Below are 21,654 nucleotides of genomic sequence, written 5' to 3'. Positions count from 1 at the left end.
GCAAGGAAGAGGCTGAAACAGCAGGGAAGGTTCAAACAGGAGGTGAAAAAGAATCGGAGGCTGCAGGAAAAAGCAACAGCTGGCTGAAAAGTTGGGAAGGGGCATGTGAGGAGGGAAGGGCCAGAGATTAAATGATGGGGAGATTATCAGGCATACTTCCCTTCTTTGGAGCCATGATTACATTGGTCTCGATTAATGTGAACAGACTGAGGGGTGAGAAGAAATTGCAGCAGTTGTTGCAGGGTTTTAAAGGCACGGACTTGTTGTGTCTGCAAGAAACCTTTTGGGATAAGGATGTTCTAGAGAGAGTTCAGAAGGTTTGGAAGGGAGAGGTGTTTGCAAGTTGTGCAAACAACAACCGTAGAGGGGTGGCTGTTTGGTGAGTCCATCCATAAAACAGAACGTTGCCTTGGTGGACAGAGACACTGAGGGGAGATTTTTACGGCTAACGGTAAAAATGGAGGAATTTAATTGCGATCTCTTTAATATCTATGCACCGAACAACCATTGCAAGCATCGCGAGTTTTTGCGGGGGTTATTCGCTGAAGCGGCAGAGGTGGAAAATCCTTTTATAGTGGGGGATTTTAATGCATTTTTATCTCGGATGGACATTTTAGCCCAGATGACCTTTAAGGATGATAACTCCAGAGGGATGATTGTAAAAATGATGGCAAATTTAAATTTGAGAGACTTATGGAGGGACCGGAACCCCATAAAAAGGGATTTCTCCAGATCAGGTTGGGTGGGTGATGTTTTAAAACAGAGCCGAATAGATTTTGTGTTAATGCGGGAAGGGTTAAGTTCAGAGGTGATGGAGATTTATTATAAAAAAGTATTTTTTAGTGATCACTCGGCTTTGGTTCTTAGAATTAGGAACAGCAGAGTTAAGATTGGTTCAGGGTGTGGATTTTAAACAATCAATACCTGAAAGAAATTGCTTATAAAGAAGGGATTTTAAATATAATAAAGAATGCTCGGAAGGAACCTTTGTTCTTGAAAGAAAGAAGAGTTTGATGGGACAATTTCAAATATGAGGTAAAAGTTTTTTCGGTACGTTATGGGAAAAAGAGGGCAGCAGCTAACCGGCATCGAGAAGAGAATATAAACAAAAGGTTTATGGATGTCTGTAAAGCAGTTGACGGAGGGGATAAGGGAGCAGAGACTATGTTCCGGGTGCTAAAGGAAGAGTGGGAATTATTGCAAGCTGAAAAATACAAGGGGGCCATTCTCCGTGCAAAGGCTAGAGATGCATTGGAGGGCGAAAGATGCACTAGATATTTTCTAGAGCAAGAGAAGCTGCGACAGAGTTTATCATTAATTGAAGAGTTGAAAGTTGGGGAGAAGATCATTCATGAAAGTGGGGAGATTTTAGAGGCGGCTAGCAGCTTTTATCAAGAATTATATACAAAAGAAAACATTTCCAATTTGGCGATGGAGAAGGTTACTACTTTTATTGAAGAGGGTTTAAAGGAGGATGAGAGAAGCATGTGTGACAAAGAAGTCGGATTAGTGGAAATAAAAGTAGCAATAAGTGGAATGAAGGGGGGGAAAGCCCAGGGTCCGATGGACTAAGTGCAGAATTTTATAAAGTATTTTCTGAGATTTTAAGTCCATTGCTCTTAGAAGTTTTTAAGGAAATTAAAATTGAGGGAAGCCTGGCCCCATCTATGAGGAGAGGTATCATAAGCTTAGCTTATATAAAAATAAAGGGGATAGACGGGATCTAAAGAATTGGAGGCCCATCACATTATTAAATGTAGATTATAAGATCTTGGCGAGGGTTATGGCAAATCGTTTGAAGGAGGTGTTGCCGCAGATAGTTTTGCCCTCTCAGTCCTATGGAGTCATAGGCCGGGACATCGCAGACTCTGTGGTCTCAATCCGAGATGCGATAGAGGTCATGGAAGAGAGTGGTGGGGAGGCTTATGTATTAAAGATAGATCAAGAGAAAGCCTTTGATAGGGTCTCTCATGAGTTTTCATTGAAGGTTTTGGAAGCATTTGGTTTCAGGGAAAATTTAATTCAGTGGATAAGGATTTTTTATTCAAACATATTTAGCTGTGTTAAATGTAATGGTTTTTTATCGAAGTATTTTCCAATACAGAGATCAGTGAGGTAGGGTTGTTCCCTGTCCCTATTGTTGTACACATTGGTAGCAGATCCATTAGGTTACATGATGCGAAAGAAACAAGGGCCCAGATATTCGGGTCGGGGGCTTCACACGGGTGCAAGCCCCTGACCTGCACTTACCTTGCGCGCCGGCAGTTGAGCTGTAGGGCCCAGTGGAATTCCGGTCCCGGGCCTGGTCCAGCTGCCAGCGCGCAGTGCTTGCATATCCCAGGGGCGCAGTTAGTTCGATGCGTCCCCTGGGATCACGTGGGCCATGGGCAGCCAATCGGAGAAATAAATTTAAAAAGAAAATCACATTTTTAAAATAAACTATAAATTACATGAAATAACTATTTTAAACAATAATTTAAATTAAAAAAAATTTTTTTTTATATTCTAACGGGGCTAAAAATAAACTTACCTTGCTTTAAAGTATTTAAAAATAATAAACCTGTGGAAAAAATGTTTTAGTTTTATTTAATTCACCACTTACCTTGTAAAAAGCAAGCCTTACGCCTGCTTTTTACATTTCTAAATTCTGAAGGCTTACCCTCACGGAAAAACCTGTAAAAAAAAACCTAAGTTTGATGCGCACGCGCAGCCTCCCCCGCACACGCGTTCGACCTCTGAACCTCTTCGTTCAGAGGAACGGAAGTGCCGGTTTCCCGCGCATGCGCAGTGCATGCAGGAAACCGGCACTTCCATCGGGCCTACGGGTGAGTACCCCGTGCGTACTCACCCGTGGGGACCCGAATTTCTGGGCCTTTGTGTAGTTGGGATTGTGGTTCCCAGTTTCGGGCTGGTGTCGGTGATATACCAATATGCAGATGACACAACCTTAACATTGAGAAATGGGGAGTCAGTGAGGAAAGCTATGGATATAGTGGAGGAATATTGTAGAGCTTCAGGAGCCAGAGTGAATTATAGTAAGTCCCAATGCCTGGTTGCAGGAAGGGGTAGGAGGAATGGTTGGGGAAAATCCCTTTAAGGTGGTGGAGGTTTTGGGAGTTCTGGGCGTGCATATGGGGTGCACGAAAGACAGGGATGAAGTAGATCGATTAAATTGGGAACCGAAGGTTATGAAAATTAAAAAGATTTTGGGAAGATGGGAAAGAAGGTGGTTGAAAGTGGAAGGAAGAGTGACAGTGGTGTCTGCTCTCCTGCTATCTAAGCTATGGTACTTATTGACGGTGGAGGATATTCCTCAGTGGGCGGAAAAGTCCATCCGAGAGGGTTGTGTGAGGTTTTTATGGGAAGGGAAACTAGCCTTGGTGGTTTACAATACCATCATTGGATAGAGAAATCAGGGAGGACTCAATTTCCCAGATATTGATTTGAAGAAAAAATCCTTTAGAATCAAATGGGTGAAGAGATTTCTGCAGAAGTCAAATACAAGTTTTTGGAAGAGTTGTTTTGAGCATTTTTTAAAATGAAGTGGGATAGGAGGACAGGGGATATTGTATATGCAATACAATAATATGTTTTTGAAATTGATTAAACTTATCCCTAGGTTTTATAAAGGCGTTGTAGAGACTTGGGCTCAATTTTTAAAAAGTATGCAGTTTATGCCCAAGGGGGCTGAGGAATTTTTAGAACAGCCCTTATTTTTGAACAGGTCGGTCAACATTGAAGGAGAGGTTTTATTTAATCAAGCTTTTATAAAAGCTGGTATTATATGTGTGAAAGATGTATTATACGAGGTAATTCCAGGTTGGTTGTCGGAAGCGATAGTGAGGGACATGGTGTGGGAGGAGGATTAGGAGGTAGAGGAAAAAGCAATAGGGATCATGTATGAGAAGATTGTGAGGGCTGTAAGATTCGCAAAATTTCTACATTTCCCCAAAGGTTATTAATAAGAAAAGGGACACTGCATGGACATTTTTAATGAAAAAGGGTACCCAAGATGGCGTCCGCGCCTCGTGTCAGAAAGCCTGTGAGATTTTAAAACTTGGACTCTGCGGCACAGGCAGCTCGTGGAGAAATCGAAACCAAAGCTGCAGTTTCTGTGAGGAGAGACTTTGCATTTTGAAAACCAGACAGGACTTTGAATTATGTATTAGACCAAATCGGAGACAAATCAAAACCCAGTTAGGCCTATAGTTAAGGCCATCAAGCAGTTTGCATAGATAATCGGGAACAGCTTAAGGAAGCCATCGAGGCTGGACAGGCCCATTAAGATGTATTAATAAAACAAGTCAGTTATCAGGCCAGTAGATGCGATTACCGGCCATCTAAAAACAGTTAGAGTAGATTGCTACCGTTATTTAAAATAGCCCGCCAAGATTGGGACAAAGAACTAACCTGAATTGGCGCGCAGATAAGGGCCATCCGAAGGAGTATAATTGTAGGCCCACCGGCAACCTTCTCTCTCTGCTCTCAGCCTTTGCTCTGGCTCCGGCCCCTCGCCCTCGTGGCTACTGCTCTTCCCCCGTCCCGCGCTTACCACCCGGCCACTGCCCATGCCTTCCCCATTCCATCAGGGACGCCTGGCATTGCGCCAGGTGGACACGGACAAACCAGGCCAGGCGAGGTGGGACGCAACGAGGCGAGGTGGTGAAGAAGACGAATGGAAAGACGATTGAAGAAAAGCTTCGAATAATCGGGCCATCAGTCCAGCTGACGTGCGACTATCTTCATGCAAACTCCAACTGCCGGCCGAGGAAGAGGAACCATCATCCCTGCGAGGTAAAGTACCCAAGCAGAGACTTTAACTTTGGGATACTTGTACCTGGACAACGCCCTTGCAGCACCCCGAGACCACATGATGACGGCAGGCTCCAGAGAGCACAAAGAGCGAACCCCAAACCCCACCGCTGTTTTGAATTCAGCAGATCTTTTTGGATTGGTGACCATGAATTCTGACCCCTCATAGCTTAACTTAGTTAGGTATAGGGGATGGGATAAGGATAAGGGGATTGTTAAGATAGTCGTTTTCCCTCGATGTGCCGTGTGTTCCCCATTCCCTGTATAAGTATAGTTATTTCGTATTTTGCCTGTAAAAGTGTATACTGGTAACTTTTCATAAGATTGTGTTAATTTCTTCTTCAATAAAAATCTTGGTTTTGCTTACATCCAACCACCTGTCTACTCGAGTCTGTTCTGTATCGCCGCCTTGTACCTAAGTCGGTGTCTAGAACCCGGGGCGTGGGAGCGATTCGAACCGCTCATAAACAGTCAGAGGCATAACTGACTGGGCGTACGCGCCACCCCACACCACCCCCTACAGGGCAGTGCCACAGGATTGGATGGAAGAAATAAATGCGGAAATCTCCAAAGGAAGTAAAATGCGTCCTGCTTTTCCAAGCTTTCTGCTGGAGAAAGTGGGAGAGTTGGTCCAATTTGACAACTGTAATACTCGAGATTTCTATGAGGTATTTAGAGAATGGAGATTCAAGACACCTGCTGGTTAGGAGTTTTGGCAGAGTATATACCCACAGCTGAACTTCAACAGGATCTGGAAGGGAGTGTGGGCGAAATTTAAATGTCCAGAATGGATTGAACTGGATTTCAAATTGACTCATAACCAGATCTTTACCATGATGGTCTTGTGCAAGATTGGACGAGTGGAGGGGGCAACTTGCCCAGTGTGTGGGACACGGGATGAGACTGTCCCATTTACTGGTGTTATGTCCATAGTTAAATGATTTTAAGTACTATGTTCGACAGTTGTGTGAAGCATTTTTGCTGGGTGGGGACCGAAGAGCGAGAATGGGAATCCCGTGGGACTCAATTTTGAGATGGGGATTGCAGGAGAGTCTGCCCGAGTCTAGCGGAGTGGCAATTAATTTAATGTTCAGTTTGGCTAGATTTGTGATTGTGCAAAGAAGGAATGCTCTGTTTATTAACGGGAGGAGAATCAATCTAAAAGAGTATTTTAAATATAAGCTAAAAGATCATTATAAGGCTCTGTGGATGTTTTATTCAGAAAGGAATTTAAAGATAGTATTTTACAACCATTTTTTAAAGTACAATCGACTAATATATGTTACAGGAGACAAATTAAACTTCAGGTTTTGATGTTAAAATGTGGTGGCGGAATGGCTGTGCAGAGCGGCGGAATTGATTTGTATCATACAATGAAATGATCACGATGTTGTACATGTTCTTAATGTTCAATAAAGTATATCAATAAAAAAAAAGTTGGTAGCACACTCGCCTCTGAGTCAGAAGGTTATGGGTTCAAGTCCCACTCCAAGAACTTGAGGACATAAAGCTAGGCTGACACTCCAGTGTAGCGCTGAGGGAGTGCCGCACTGTCGGAGGTGCCATCTTTCAGATGAGACGTTAAACCGAAGCCCCCTCTGCTCTCTCAGGTGGATGTAAAAGATCCAATGGCACTATTTCGAAGGAGAGCAGGGGAGTTATCCCCGGTGTCCTGGCCAATATTTATCCCTCAACCAACATAACAAAAACTCATCATCACATTGCTGTTTGTGGGAGCTTGCTGTGCGCAAATTGGCTGCTGCGTTTCCCACAATACTCTGCTTCAAAATGTACTTAATTGGCTGTGAAGCGCTTTGAGACGTCCAGTGGTCGTGAAAGGTGCTATATAAATGCAAGTCTTTTATTTATGGCAGAGAATGGGAAAGGTGAGGTCGGGGGCAGATAGAGATGTTGGAGGGCAATTAGTGGCGGCAGTGGAGGCTCAATATGCAGATAGCCTCAATTTTGGACACAAAAAGTGTACTAGTAAATTCAATAATACACATAGACAGTAAAGTACAACAAAACAAATCTGCTTACTCACTGCAACTTGAATACTTGAGATAATTGTAGCTGATGTATATTCTACCGCAGAAAGTGCAATCCAAATTTAATTGCCAGGGATCTTTCTGCCCTGTTCAAATTTCAAGTTTAAATACTTGAAGGGAAAAAAATTGCAGGGCTATGAGGAATGAGCAGGGGACTGGGCCGAATTGGAGAGCTCTTTCAGAGAACCAGCAGAGGCGCGATGGGCCGAATGGCCGCCTCCTCTGCTGTATCATTCTAGGATTCTTTGAAATTTTGTTGAGAAAGCATAAGCCATCTACACTCAATTTTGTAAAATAATAATTTAAAAAAACATCAATGCTATATGTCCAATGCTGAAAATTACAGTTGGTCTCACCTTTGTTAAGTCTCACAGGAATGGCTCTATACAACTATTTTTCATGGAACTAATTTATGACTGGCATAATTTCCTGATTTCTTTGATTAACTGGGGCAATTAAAGCAGACCAGAATCGACTTAATAAAATATCAAAATAATTAGGCCTAATTTTCTTCATTTTGTCAGCACAGGATATGTGCAAACTGCAAAGTGACTATTCATGTAGCCTATTAAGTATCCCTTTTGATTAATTAATTTTAGAAGACATTCAAAAGCAAGCTTTGAGTTGAATACACTCCAAACACAAAGCAACGCAATTTGACTGTCTGCAATCTCAATTTCATTTGCGTGCAGGCAAGTCTGGATGGAACCGCAGCATAAACTTGCCAGAAGAGTCAATTTGAGTCCATCAGCATGGTTCATTTAATAGTTAGTGGTTATTTGAGCCAATCAGGATTTCTTTGTGCAAGAGACACGTGGGGGGGAAAATTCGGTTGGTTAGCACCTCCTTTTAGTGCCTCCGTGGGGCTGCTCACAAAATTGACCAGACATTTTACAGCGGCGCTAAACATTACCGCCACGATCTCCTGTGCACACAGATTGTGACGTCAGTCAAGCATGCAACGCCCCGGTAGCGCCCCAGACTGGATATTGAGTTGTGCCCCCTGCCTTAGCGCCTGACGCTAGCAAAAACAGGTAGAGGGGAACGTTTTCAAGTCAGGAAGGGGCTGGGGGAGCGCTATTTAAAGGTGGGCACTTCCTGCCTTTCTCTTGTCTGCAAAATTTTTGGTTTTAATGCTGTCCTAAGGAGTTTTGGCCCTCAGCACCACTTTTGAGGTTCCTGTAATGTATATACCTTTAAGGGGGGAACTACTTTTTACAGCTCATGAATACTGTAGTACCGGCAGTGACCTCACCTGTATATAGCACTGAGTAGTAATCTGTACAGTCAGTTCCAGAGTGAGCCACGTTGAGTAAACACCTGTTGTACCGTTCTCCTGCAGTCCGTGTCTTACTACTGACGGACACAACATTGGCGACGAGGCAAATTCGATCCTACCTGCAACTCTGCATCACCTCCCAGGGATTCGTTCCTGGAGACCAGTAGATTGGAGGTCAAGGCCAGAGACATGGGCGTCAACCATGGGCAAGCGCCCAGTCATCCAGCAGAGACTCGAGAATTGCGGGGGTGGCTGTTGAGAGCCAGGCTTGGCTTTCCAGTCGTGGTGATCCAGCGAAACGGGCTGGCAACAGGTAGTGCGCAGACCCTTCCCGGACAGCGGCGGGCTAGAGCCCGACCGAGCGGCACAGCAAAGGGCCGAGCAGTGTCGACGGGAGAGAGAGAGAGAGGGCAGAGCGCACAGGACGCAGCCGGTGTTCAGGTGCCGAGCAGCGTCGAGGAGAGGGAGAGAGATGCACAGAAACCCGCGAGGCGCCGCCATTGCCACGAGGACCGCCCAGAGCGGCGTTGGCAGCAGCGCAGGAGAAGCACGCGAAACCTACAGGGCACCGCCATTGCCACGAGGACCGCCGAGAGCGGCGTTGGCAGCAGCGGGGGAGGAAGGAAAGCGCGGGAGACGCCATTTTAAGCCATTGTAAACCACACCCAAAATGCCGAAGAGTGGCAGTATCACCGCATTTGACAATGAAGTCGAAGATTGGACTACATATGTCGAACGAATAGAGGTATACTGCAAGGCAAATGAGGTGTCAGATGACAAGAAAGCGCCGGTATTGTTAAATTTAATGGGTGCAAAGACGTATGGCTTATTACAAAATCTAGTAACCCCAGCGAAGCCAGTGGATAAGAGTTTTGGAGACATAGTGACGATACTACAGGAACATTTAAACCCCACACCGCTGCTGATAGCAGAAAGATTCAAGTTTCACAAACGGAACCAGCATAAGGATGAAAGCAATGCTGAATATTTAACAGAACTGCGCAAACTATCGAAACACTGCCAGTTTGGAACGGGACTGGCAGATACCTTAAGGGACAAGTTTGTGTATGGGCTTCAAAGTGAAGGAACCCAGAAACGGCTTTTATCTGAAAAGGACCTTACGCTGGACACGGCTTTCAGCATTGCGGTATCATATGAAGCAGCAGCACGGGGCGCTGCAGAGATACAACAGAGACCGCAAGAATATGGCACAAACGAAATGTCATACAGAACAGAGAAGTGCTATCGCTGCGGCAGAACAACACACGACCACAATGATTGCTGGTTCAAAGACAAAGTGTACAGACAGTGTGGAAAAGTAGGACACATAGCACGAGATTGCAGGTTGGAAAAGAAAACCAGCAATAAGAAATCTCCAAAAGAAAAGTACAAGAAGGTACATAAGGTGACGGAGAATAGTTCAGATGAACAAAAGAGTGATACCGACTCCGAAAGCAGGGAGCTGAGTTGTCTGAAACTACATAATGTGATCAAAACGGAAGATCACCGAACCATTTGGGTCACTCTCAAGATAGCAGGAGTCCAGGTAAAAATGGAATTGGACACAGGATCAGCCCTGACAGTCATAAACCGACGGGGCTACGAGTGGCTATTCTCACACATACCCTTGAGAGACACAGAAATTATTTTGAAGACATACACGGGGCAAAAAGTCTACCCCAAAGGAAAAATAAGGGTGACCGTTATATATAACGGTAAGGAAACACCAAAACTAGACCTGTATGTATTGCAAGATGGAGGACCACCATTACTGGGACATGAATGGATCCGGAAAATACAGCTGGATTGGCATTCCATACAAGCACTGACTGTGGCTGCCAAAAAGGATAACGACGTCACACCTGGGCGACTGTCAAAGATCCTAACCGACGCACAAGAAGTGTTCCAGCAAGGACTCGGAACACTAAAAGGCATGACAGCAACAATTAAAATCGAAGAAAACGCAAGCCCAAAATTTTTTAAGGCCAGACCGGTACCTTATGCGATCCGCCCAGCCGTCGAAGCAGAGCTGGAGAGTTTGGAACGTTCAGGAGTACTGTCCAAGGTAGACAGGAGCGAGTGGGCTACACCCATCGTCCCTGTGATGAAAAAGTCGTTGAGCAGCACGCCTGGGGAACCAAGGAAGGTTTGCATCTGTGGGGACTTTAAGGTAACAGTGAACCCAGTCCTTCACACCGTGCAATATCCACTTCCGCGGATTGAAGATATTTTCGCCTCGCTATCTGGAGGGAAACGCTTCACTAAGATTGATCTGGCCCAGGCGTATCTGCAAATGGAGGTAGAAGAAGCATCAAAAAAATACCTCACAATCAACACCCATAAAGGTCTCTACCAATACAACCGGCTGGTATTCGGGGTAGCATCAGCTCCGGCTATTTGGCAAAGGGCAATGGAACAAGTCTTGCAAGGGATCCCAGGGACCCAGTGTTATTTGGACGACATCCTGGTCACGGGCGAAAATGACAGTGATCACCTCGCCAACCTGGAGCAGGTGCTCACTAGATTGAAGGAATATGGGCTCCAAGCTAACCGCCCCCAATGCGAGTTTTTTAAAAAACAGATCTCGTATTGTGGCCACGTTATCGATAAAGAGGGGTTACATAAGTCCCCAGAAAAGATTGAGGCAGTAGTCAAGGCTCCAGCATCGGAAAACGTGTCACAACTGAGGTCGTTCCTCGGGCTGGTAAACTACTACCATAAGTTCTTGCCAAATTTGTCTACAATACTACACCCACTGAACACCCTACTGCAAACTGGAGTGCCATGGAAGTGGAGTGACGAATGTAAACGAGCTTTCCAGAAGAGCAAAACACTAATCACATCGAAAGAGGTATTGGCCCATTTCAACCCAGCACTACCAATTCGGTTGGCGTGTGATGCGTCACCCTACGGCATTGGAGCGGTGCTATCGCACAAATTCTCGGATGGCTCAGAGAGGCCAATAGCCTTTGCGTCACGATCACTAACCTCAGCCGAGCGTAACTACGCCCAGATTGACAGGGAGGCCCTCAGCCTAGTGTGGGGAGTGAAAAAGTTCAATCACTATCTGCACGGGCAGAAATTCACCTTGCTGACTGACCACCAGCCTCTTGTCTCCATTTTTAATCTGAAGAAGGGCGTTCCGGTGATGACTGCGCAACGACTATAAAGATGGTCACTCTTTCTAGGGGCGCACCACTATGAGATTGAATATAAGGGCACGAAACAGCATGGAAATGCTGATGGGCTATCATGCCTGCCACTGCCTATTGCGGAGGAAGCACCAGCAATGGATCCTGTCAAAATATTTCATTCGACTATAGTTGAATACCTACCAGTAACTAACGCTCGTATAGAAAAGGAGACCCGAAATGACCCGACAATGTCTCGGGTATATGATTTGACGGTGAAGGGATGGCCAGCACATGGCGACTCACTGTTGCCAGCATTCTCGACAAGAAGAGAACAGCTGTCAGTGTGGCGGGGGACCTTGATGTGTGGATCCCGAGTGGTAATTCCATCCAAGTTAAGGGATAGAGTGCTCAATGAGCTTCATGAGGCTCATCTGGGAGGGGTAAAAATGAAAAGCCTTGCCAGGGCTTATGTGTGGTGGCCGGGAATCGATAAACAAATCGAGGACCTGACCAAGAGCTGCTCAGGATGCCAGAAAGTCCAAAATGCACCACCACATGCCCCTCTACACCCATGGGAGTGGCCCTCATTTCCATGGCAACGGGTGCATATTGATTTTGCTGGTCCATTCACAGAATCACAGAAACCCCACAGTGCAGATAGAGGCCATTTCGACCCATCGAGCCTGCACCGACACATATCCCACCCGATCCCTGTAACCCCTGCACCAACACATATCCCACCCTATCCCCGTAACCCCACGTGTTTAATCCCCCTAACACTAAGGGTCAATTTATCATAGCCAATCAACCTAACCTGCACATCTTTGGACTGTGGGAGGAAACCGGAGCACCCGGAGGAAACCCACGCAAACACGGGGAGAATGTGCAAACTCCACACAGACAGTCACCCGAGGCCAGATTCGAACCCGGGTCCCTGGCGCTGTGAGACAACAGTGCTAACCACTATGCCACCGTGCTGCCCATTTTCATGGACTCAATGTTTTTAATAGCCGTGGATGCGCACTCGAAATGGCCTGAGGTCATCAAAATGTCCTCCACCACCACGGAGAAAACTATTGCAGTCCTACGGACCATTTTTGCCAGGAACGGCTTGCCAGAACAGATTTGCTCCGATAACGGACCACAGTTTGTGTCCGAAGAGTTCCGGAGGTTCTTGAAAAAGAATGGGGTAAGGCATTACACATCTGCCCCGTATCATCCAGCCACAAATGGATTGGCTGAGAGGTTCGTACAAACCTTTAAGAAGGCAATAAAGGCTATGTACAATGACAACATTCCGCTGCAGCATAAGGTGGACAATTTCCTGTTCGCCTACCGGAATGCGACACATGCAGTCACCAACCAGGCCCCGGCCATGATGTTCTTTAACTGAAGGTTAAGATCTCGCCTGGATTTGCTCAGACCAAACGTACAAAGAGATGTTGAGAGCAAGCAATTCCAGTACATCCATGAGAAGCCAACAAGGAGCTTCAGTGTAGGGCAACCAGTCTTGGCCCGCGACTACCGAACAGAAAAATGGCAGCCAGGAACGATATGCACACAGCAGGGCCCACTAATGTACACAGTGGACGTTGGGGAGAACATCGTGAGACGCCATGCTGACCAGATCCTAGAGTCACAGGAACAAGTCAACCCCATGCCTCGCCCACCCCATGCCTCGCCCATACGTACCTGGTGAGGAACCCGACGTACAGGTCGCATCTACCCCAGAAACAGTAGCATCGGAAGCTGATGACCCAACCGACAACAGGGTGGCAGAATCGTCTCCACACCAAGAGCGAGACACTCGGGAAAGGCGCTATCCAGAAAGGATCAGGAAGCCTCCCCAAAGACTGAATATATAAATGGACTATTTTCAGCTAACGTTGTATGTTAAAAGTGTTAATTGTAATTAGTTTGATACTTAATTGTTAAGAGTGTTATGGTACTGTTAATCTAAAAGGGGAGGAATTGTAATGTATATACCTTTAAGGGGGGAACTACTTTTTACTGCTCATGTATACTGTAGTACCGGCAGTGACCACACCTGTATATAGCACTGAGTAGTAATCTGTACAGTCAGTTCCAGAGTGAGCCACATTGAGTAAACACCCGTTGTACCGTTCTCCTGCAGTCCATGTCTTACTACTGGCAGACACAACAGTTCCTAAGCGCCGAGCTCTTTCCCTGGGCCTATCCATTAGTGCTTCCAACACAATTGCTTTTGAGGTCTCTCCAGGCCGAGATTCAAGGTTGCAATGAGCAGCGTGTGGCTGGCCAGCAAGATGGCCCCTCCCCTTTAAGAACTGGATGGCGCCAATGTGTCAGGCTTCCATGGTAACTGACATCACCTGAGCTTCGGTAGCGTTCTGAGGTAGTGCCTCGCTCCTCGATGTTAGAGCCTTAAGACAGGTGTGTAGCGCCTGATTTAGCGCTCCAATCACCTCCAGGGGTGATAGAGGCGAATTTTGCAGTCGGAGGTGATAATTAGTGCCGGCCACTAAACTTTGCACCCGGCCGATAATAGCGCCCCAAACGGGGCGATACCGAATTTCTCCCCTGTGGTGCTTTTAAAGAGACAAGCTTTCAAGATGTCCCACTTTGAGATGTAATACTAAGTTGGGTGTAAGATACAAGACTTTTAATTATATAGATATGCAGAATTATCAGCTGTTTTGTACTCTGGTCCCACTCCCATTTGGAAATGAGTCGAGATTGCCCCTAATTTCACATAGGACCATTAACGTTAACAGAGAGAAGAGACTATTTTTCACTCTGGGCTGGTTTCAAACTTAGGTCACAGAAGTGCACGGTGATATCAAGTTTCACTTTAATCTTTGGAAGGAAGTTTCCAACACATCTATGCTAATTTAAAACCAACACATTTAGTTACTCAGGAGAATCACATGACAACAAGGTAATCATCACTAGAGACAACCTTGTAAGAACCAAGAGGCTAGAGGTGGTTTCTGAATCTTTTCTGAGCGTTACTTGTGATGTCCCCCAAGGATCTATCCTTGGCCCCTTCCTATTTCTCATCTACATGCTGACCCTCAGCGACATCATCCGAAAACACGTCGGCCCAGAAGTTCCGTTCGCTACCCGATTTGGAAAAAATCTGCGTCTGGAATGGAGGGCTCCCGGGAGGCGCAGAGTTCCATTGCTGTGCCTCTTCAAACTGCCGGTGTGCAGGGCACGCGTATCCCAGGGGCGCAGGCGGTCCGCAGCGTCCCTGGGTCACGTGGGCCATGGGGAGCCAATCAGAGCAGGGACTCTCTATTCATAGATTTGACAGGAAGACCCGTCAAAACTATGAATAGAAATCAGCCCCAAAACATAAGTAAAACTTCAAATAAATTTTAAAAAATCACATTTTTAAAATGACTATAAATTACATAAATTAACTATTTTAAACAAAAATTTTAATTTTTGAATAAAATAATTAAAGATTTAAACTTACCTTTCTTTAAAGTATTTTAAAATGATAAATCAGTGGAAATGTTTTTTTTTACTTTCTTCAACTGTTAGCCTGGTAAAAGCAGGCCTTGCGCCTGCTTTTCTAGGCGCAACAGTTTCCAACTTACCTGGACTGAAGCAACTGTGAAAAAAACAGAAGTTTCAGCCGTACGTGCTGCCTATCAGCTAACAGGCGCTTGAGCTGTCAAGCCCTTTCTTTAAAGAACAGAAGTTCCAGTTTCCAGCGCATGCGCAGTGCATGCCTAAAACCGGCACTTCCGTTGGCCCTACGGGTGAGTACACAGCACGTTAGGTTCCACACATACACTAATGACACCGAGCTCTACCTCACCACCACCTCTCTTGACCCCCTCCACTGTCTCTGTGTTGTCAGGATGCTTGTCCAACATCCCGATCAGCAGAAATTTCCTCCAGTTAAACATTGGGAAGACCGAAGCCATTGTTTTCGGCCCCAGCCACAAACTCCGTTCCCTCATCACTGATTTGGGAAAAGCAACAAACACAAACACGTGTGATATAATTTAAAAAGATTTGCATTTATATAGCGCCTTTCATGACCACCTGACGTTTCAAAGCACTTTACAGCCAATGAAGTACTTTTTGAAGTGTAATCACTGTTGTAATGTGGGAAACACAGCAGCCAATTTGCGCACAGCAAGCTCCCACAAACAGCAATGTGATAATGACCAGGTAATCTGTTTTAGTGATGTTGACTGAGGGATAAATATTGGCCAGGACACCGGGGATATCTCCCCTGCTCTTCTTTGTATAGTGCCATGGGATCTTTTACGTCCATCTGAGAGAGCAGACGGGGCCTTGGTTTAACATTTCATCCGAAAGGCAGCTCCTCCGACAGTGCAGCACTCCCTCAGTACTGCACTGGAGTATCAGCCTAGATTTTTGTGCTCAAGTCTCTGGAGTGGGACTTGAACCCACAACCTTCTGACTCCGAGGCGAGGGTGCTACCCACTGAGCCACGGCTAACTTTCGGAAGGGCAGAAATACCACCAGTGGGAAACAGCAAAAGTACTGATCTGCTTTACAGTAATACACATGGATTATTGAGGTAGGAAACAAACTTCCAGATACAGTTAGAAAAAGGGATATTTAACTTTAACACTAAAACTTCAAATCATAAAACACTAAAAATTCAGATCATACAGTATCTTTACTAATTAATGGCTTATAACCAGATAGCACATATCAAAAGGACAAGACTACATGTCATTCAAGTAATATTGTGTCCTCCGCTGCTCTCGCTACAGTATGTCAACAAGAGTTAAGATAATGGAATGAAAATGCCACCTTCCAGAATTTAATATACAGATAGGAAACAACAGAATCAGGGACAAATTCAGCTGATAACCTTTAGAGCACCGTGCAGTCGTTTCTGGCTGAATAGTACTGTAGTCAGGAGAGAAAATGTCACGGAAGCCTCTGGCATTCCCTAAACAGTCCACAGACTCTGTATTACTTCTTTTACTTGTTTGCTTTCACTATTTTCCTCCAATATATTGCTTCTAAATACAAAGACAAAAAAAAAATATTGTCGGGGTCACGGACCCCATGGACTGACTTCTGGTAGCCCAGAGCACAATCTTGTAAAATGACACCCTCACAAGCCAAATGTTACATATATAGATGCGGATCCTGGCTGGGCTGGCAGTGGGAAGTTTACCAGTGGTCTTTTGTTTATTAGTTCCTGGGATGTGGGCGTCGCTGGCAAGGCCAGCATTTATTGCCCATCCCTAATTGCCCTTGAGAAGGTGGTGGTGAGCAGCCTTCTTGAACCGCTGCAGTCCGTGTGGTGAAGGTACTCCCACAGTGCTGTTAGGGAGGGAATTCCAGGATTTTGACCCAGCAACGATGAAGGATTGGCGATATATTTCCAAGGCAGGATGGTGTGAGGGGAAATTGGAGGTGGTGGTGTTCCCATGCGCCTGCTACCCTTGTCCTTCTAGGTGGTATAGGTCGCGGGTTTGGGAGGTGCTGCTGAAGAAGCCTTGGCGACTTGCTGCAGTGCATCTTGGAGATGGTACACACTGCAGCCACGGTATGCCGGTGGTGGAGGGAGTGAATGTTTAAGGTGGTTGATGGGGTACCAATCAAGCGGGCTGCTTTGTCCTGGATGGTGTCGAGCTTCTTGAGTGTTGTTGGAGCTGCACTCATCCAGGCAAGTGGAGAGTATTCCATCACACTCCTGTGCTGATAAGCTGCATGGCTTTAGCTAGTTCAACTCCAACAGTGCCCATGTATTTACTTGGGAGTCCCTAAGCTTTGGTTCTGCCAATGTGCACCCAAGAAAATGGGAATTAGGTCAATGGGACACTTCCAGACAGGGACAGAGTATGCAAATAAAACCTCTACCTGCGTAGACTTCTCAGTAGTTTGGCTTTGAGACTCTTATGTGCCAGACATCCAAACGCCCCAAACCACTAAATTCTGCTTGATGCCTCGGCCCAGATTAGCAACTCACCATTGGAAGAAGCTTGGATTCTAATATCAGCTGACTTGAGGCTTGGCACCTGAATCTCACAACCCGTAGCTCAGTGTGTTGACATACTGTACAACTAGGCTACATTACTGAGCAATATCTTTGGCTTAAAAAAACTAAAAGAAAGTGATTTTAGTGTATATTTCTTTGGTTAACTGTTCAAAATTTCTGTATTGTAACAGCATAGTTGGTATATATCCCATAGACCTCAGCACTGCACATACATTATTAAAGATTTACTTACATGTCGGATAAACGATTGTAAACATATGTTTGATAATAATAAGCTTTGTATATTGTAAATAGAAAATGGTTGGGAACACCATGGGCTTGATTTTAATAGCATGAGGAGGCGGGTTTGGAGGCGGGTTGGCAGCAAAAAATCGGAAAAAATGGCTTCAGACACCCAACCCACCCCCACCCGATTTTCGTGAGCGTCTGTTTAGCCGTTCCCAAACTGACCTGACTGGAACCGGTGGGACAGCCTATTAACTGCCTTGCTAATCTTATTTTGATAGTGATTTCCCATTTTCCTGCTTCTGGCTCCTGTTTCCCGACTAGTCAGAAACAGGCCAGGTTCAAGGAGACGAGTTGCTGGAGGACATGATGTGTATGCATTGGTGGAGCGTGTTAAAAGTGCTCCTGTAACATGGCTGACATTCAAATGCAACAAGTTTGCTGTTGCAGGTATGGGATAAGATTTTGCACATCTACTGACCTTGTGACTGTTCAAGCTGACACCCATCTGCAGTGTGACCTGATTGGAATAATTTCAGGCCACTTCAACTGTGCACTTGCAAGCTTGTTGCCTCAAATGAAATCTATAGCAGGGGGATGGGAAACATTTATGTTCTCTCATCCTGGTCCTCATAGCAAGCCCAACAAGGGAGGGGGCGGTTCTGGACTTAGTTTTAGGGAATGAAGCTGGGCAGGTAGAAGGCGTATCAGTGGGAGGCATTTTGGTGCTAGTGACTATAATTCAGTTAGATTTAAGGTAGTTATGGAAAAAGACAAGGATAGACCAGGAATAAAAATTCTAAATTGGGGAAAAGCAAATTTTGCTAAGCTCAGAGGGGATTTAGCCATAGTGGACTGGAAACAGCTATTTGAAGGTAAATCAGTGTCAGAGCAGTGGGAGGCATTTAAGGAGGAGATCCGTAGGGTTCAGACCAAATATGTGCTCTTAAAGAAAAAAGGTGGGACTAACAAATCTAGAGCCCCCTGCATGTCTAGGGACATACAGGGCAGGATAAAGAAAAAAAGGGAGGTGTATGACAGATACCGAGGGCTAAATACTGCAGAATCTTTAGAGGAGTACAGAAAGTGCAGGGGCGCAATTAAAAAGGATATTAGGAAAGCAAAGAGAGAGCATGAAAAATTCTTGGCAAGTAAAATCAAGGAAAACCCAAAGATATTTTATAAATATATTAAGAGTAAGAGGATAACTAAAGTATAGGGCCTATTAGAGATCATGAGGGTAGTCTGTGTGTGGAGGCGGGAGACGTCGGTAGGGTTCTTAATGGATACTTTGCGTCTGTTTTCACAAAGGAGAGGGGCGAAGCAGACATTGCTATCAGGGAGGAGGAGTGTGAAATATTAGATGAAATAAACATAGTGAGAGAGGAAGTATTAAGGGGCTTAGCAGCTTTAAAAGTGGATAAATCCCCAGGCCTGGATGAAATGTATCCCAGGCTGTTAAGCGAAGCAAAAGAGGAAATAGCAGAGGCCCTGACCATCATTTTCCAATCCTCTTTGGCTTCAGATGCGGTGCTAATGTGGTACCCTTGTTTAAAAAGGGAGAAAAGGATAGACTGAATAATTACCTAACCTCAGTGGTGGGAAAATTATTGGAAAGAATTCTGAAGGACAGGATAAATCTTCATTTAGAAAGACACGGATTAATCAAGGATAGTCAGCACGGATTTGTTAAGGGACGGTCGTGTCTGACAAACTTGATTGAATTTTGTGAGGAGGTAACAAGGAGGGTAGATGAGGGTAGTGCGTTTGATGTAGTGTATATGAACTTTAGCAAGGCTTTTGATAAGGTTCCACATGGCAGACTGGTCACGGAGTTAAAAACACATGGGACTCAATTTTAACTCAGCCATCAGGCGGGCTTTGAGGCGTGTGGGGGGTTAAAATCGCAAAACCTGGGGGTCGGGACCCCCCCGCCTGGTTCCCGACACCTAGCCATTTTAATCCAGGCGTGTCTGATGGTCCCGAATCAGTCCCGCCTGCAACTGGCGGGACTGGTCTTTAGGGCCCTTAAACAGCACTAATTGGCCTTTATAATCCCATTTTAACAGGCCCTTGCCTGTTTAATCCTATTCCCACGTAAAACACGCCTGGTGGGGATCACGCCTGTGAAACCTGGCGTGAGCATGATTGACTTGCTGACTATCAGCTGCAGGTGAACCAGTAAAGAGGAAATTTGATCAGTCATCATTTGCAGGTGGCAGGACTTTGTTATCTCAGGCAACTTTTACCAGGCTTAACCACACCTGTGGAAGGTTGGAGCCTCACACACTTCTCCAGTGTGACCTCCTGCGAAACCCCTCTCGCCACCCTCACTCAGCGCTTCCTCAACTGAGGCATCTACCAGAAGCATGGGAGGCCTTTTTTTCCTTCCCTTCTTGGCATTAGAGGACCTCCAGCACCAGGCGCAGCAGCAGCAGGACCAGGAACAACAGCAGCACCAGCAACAGCAGCAGCAGCAGGAGCGACAGGCTGCTGCTCACCCACCTGAGGCAGCACAGGCCAGAAGGGGCCAGCGCATGAAAGCCTGTCAGCGCAGGAGATACCCCCCAAACAGGGTCTACAGACACAGGGTCAGCTATCTCAACATGACTGAGCAGCAGTGCCAAAGGCGGCTCCGACTTTCGCGACAGGTAGTGACTGATATCTGCGCAATGATACAGCAAGACCTGCTGTCCAGAGGACAAGGATGAGAATTTTAAAATTGAGGTGTTGCCAGGCCAGGAACCAATGTAGGTCACTGAGTACAGGGGTGATGGGTGAACGGGTCTTGGTGTGAGTTAGGATATGGGCAGCAGGGTTTTGGATGAGCGCAAGTTTCCAGAGGGTGCAAGGTGGGAGGCCGAGCAGGAGAGAATTGAAATAGTCGAGTTTAGAGGTAACAAAGTTAATGGTGACTGTGCCTTTAGCTAGCAAGGCCCCAGGCTCTGAAATTCCCTCCCTAAATGTCTCAGCCTGTCCACACCATCCTCTTCCTTTGAGGCCCCCCTTTAAAGCCCACCTCTTTGGTCACACCTCCTAACATCTGCTTCTTTGGCTTGTGTCCATTTTCGTCTGATTACACCTCTGTGAAACTCCTTGGGATGCACTTCTACATTAATGGCACTATATAAATGCAGGTTGCTGTTGTTTATAGTAAATTATTGGATTTTGTTTCTTCTTGGAAGCTGTGAATCATTTACCAGTGTTACTTCGCTGACAAATATATTAATTAAATCAAGTGCGACTTTTACGCAGAGCATATGCAGGTCTGGACTGTTGGTAGGATATAATGCAGTGTACTGTAGTGCGGGTGCTTCAAGTCTTCCTGCAATCTTTTGTATAACATTCTCTATAATTCCCTATTTCACAGCTCAACAATTTTCGAAAGGTCAATTTTTATAACCTAAGCTACATTTTATGTAATCTTGATGAGTATGTGATTGACACGGGAACAGGTTAATAGGATTACTTCAAACCAACATATTGATCAACATAATGAACAAAGCACCCCAGATTTGTATGTGAAGTGAAAAGTGTGCGGTCTACATGAGATATTTCATAAAGGGATGACGCACAGAAACATCAGCTCCTTATTGACAATGTAGATCTCATTATGTCTGTATTTAGTTAAAAAACAATCCAACAAATTTGACATTGGACAGAAACCTGTCGAAAGCAAACAAGCGAGGTTGCTTTTGAAAAGATCATATTGTTAACCTAGATAAGGTTAGTTCTAAAAAGCTGTAAGTGCACCTGACAAAAACATGTGTGGATTGACAAGGCATGACCGTGAGCATTGAAATAGAGAAGTAAAATATGATAGTGGGTGAAACTATTTGCACATACTTGTACAGTATGGACTCGTTCTCCAGGCCTCGCAGCCCTGGGCTCCCCCCCCCCACCACCGCACCCCAAGTCCAAGGAATGGGACTGGATCCTGGGCTGATAAAACCCTAGGGGAGCAAGGAGGCAATGACTGGGATGGGAGACAGTGAAGGTTTGTTGGGGACAAGGGCATCAATGGTGAAGGTGAGGAATTGGTTGAGCAAACGGATTGCTGCAGAGGTATTGTGGCGAATGGTGGGTCAAAGACTTGGCAGTTGGGGGCTTTGAAAATGCAGATGTAAGCGACTTAGGGGAGAGATTTTACAGGGACAGATGCAGAGGAATGTT

The 21,654-nt window shown here is 45.5% G+C and overlaps 1 protein-coding gene across 2 annotated transcripts in view; it reads right to left on the bottom strand.

Moving 5' to 3' along the window:
* plgrkt (plasminogen receptor, C-terminal lysine transmembrane protein) overlaps positions 1 to 21,654 on the bottom strand; it is a 161,764-nt gene that overhangs the window by 21,837 nt on the left and 118,273 nt on the right. The gene's annotated exons all lie outside the window — the stretch shown is intronic.

This window comes from Somniosus microcephalus, chromosome 1, assembly GCF_052327205.1.
Source record: "Somniosus microcephalus isolate GS21.2 chromosome 1, FLI_Smic_1.0, whole genome shotgun sequence".
Taxonomy (NCBI): Eukaryota; Metazoa; Chordata; class Chondrichthyes; order Squaliformes; family Somniosidae; genus Somniosus; species Somniosus microcephalus.
Note: the sequence above shows the minus strand (reverse complement) of the source record. Positions and strands in the feature narration are given on the sequence as shown.